Source organism: Chrysochloris asiatica, unplaced genomic scaffold, assembly GCF_000296735.1.
Source record: "Chrysochloris asiatica unplaced genomic scaffold, ChrAsi1.0 scaffold00035, whole genome shotgun sequence".
Taxonomy (NCBI): Eukaryota; Metazoa; Chordata; class Mammalia; order Afrosoricida; family Chrysochloridae; genus Chrysochloris; species Chrysochloris asiatica.
The window spans coordinates 13,772,255-13,773,940 of record NW_006408553.1 but is presented as its reverse complement, the minus strand read 5'-3'; positions in this window follow the sequence as shown (position 1 = coordinate 13,773,940).

Genomic DNA, 1,686 nt, shown 5'->3' with positions numbered 1-1,686 from the left:
GGCATCATTGATGGACTCGGGGGTGGCAGCGGTGGTGAGGTTGGCCCAGGATCGAACATTGTTTCGTTCTGCTGTGCATGGAGTCGCTATGGGTCGGTTCCGACTCGATGGCACCTGACAACAACAACAACAACAACAAACTTTGTGTAAGTTAGATATTTTCCATAATAAAAAGTAGAAGCAACAGAACAACACCTAGTTGTCTTGTTACTGCAATTGAACGAAGAAGAAAAGATATTTTTATCAATAGCCAACATTATTATGTAGGAATACTAAAATATGGTTCAGGAAAAGTGTCCAATGCTTTCCCAGCTGGGCATGTAGAAAGCAGGATTCCTGGAGAAATAGAAAAATTGAGCAGGTCCCACCACCACAAGTATAAACTTTTATATCATGCTGCTGACAGAAAGCATATATACTTAGTTCCTTTCCCTCTTCTTTGTACAGAGCTAATTGCATGAATCTGTTTATTTTGTTCTTTTAAACTGAAGTTGTTCTTCTGTGTTTATTTCAACCTGCATTCATCTTCTGCATAAACATGCTACTCAAATTTACCTATGTAGGAAAGCTCAGAGTAATTTTTGGTTCAACGTGTTTTCAACGTCTTCTATATGCCAGGTGCTTTTCTATAAGTTTAAGAAAATAAAGGATAGTTAAGATGTGGTTTCTGATGTGGAGAGAAACAAAGGCACAAAATGACTGGCTTACAAGTTTCAGAGGGTGCAGGGGAAGGTAGAATCTCCACTGAGTGGTTTCCAACCTATCAAGATGGGACTGGTGAAAGGAAATGGGGATAAGACTCTTGTGATTCAATAATGAATAACTGCTATCAGGACTTATTGTGAATGTTGCATATGTAAAGGTAAACGTTTTGTAACAAAAAGAGGGGCGTGTTGATCTTGCAGTCCAGGAATGAAGGACCCTGTGACCATGAAGGGAGAAGAGCAGAGTGCAAGACCCTATCCAGAGAAGTAATGTTGCCAGAGATACAGGCAGAGATGATGACGTGGAGAAATGGAGCAGCTGGGGACTCTAGACTCAAGGAGGGAGAGGGGCTATGTGCTGGCAGCCTGTGGGCTGGTGTGCAGGGTATACTCTTTGGTTGTTTCAATAGTTAAATATTCCTGAGTGCTTCAGTGTACATCCCAAAATAAAACAGAGGGATTGGAAGCAAATGCTGTTGAATAATGATGCATGGAAGGGATTGTAATCATTGCAATGAAATGAAATACGATAGGATGAATGTGAAGCTGATGCTCTCTCATGTCAACTATCACTCAATTCACAATAAAAATTTATATTAAAAAAATATATATGGTTTCTGCCTGTTAGGGATTGCACTGTCTCTCCAAAGTATGCTGCAAATCCTAACCTTGGTGCTTATGGTTTTTTATCTATGGGTTGCTTGTTGTCAGGTGCCATCGAGTTGGTACCGACTCATAGAGAACCTATGAGTAACAGAACAATACTGCCTGATCCTGCACCAACCTCATAATCATTGCTATGTTTGAGCCCATTGCTGCTGCCACTGTACTAATCCATCTTGTTGGGGATCTTCCTCTTTTTCTCCAACCCTTCACTTTACCAAACATTATATCCTTCTCCAGGGATTGGTCCTTCCTGAGAATATATCCAGATTATGACAGATGAAGTCTGGCCATCCTGGCCTCCAAGGAATATTCTGTC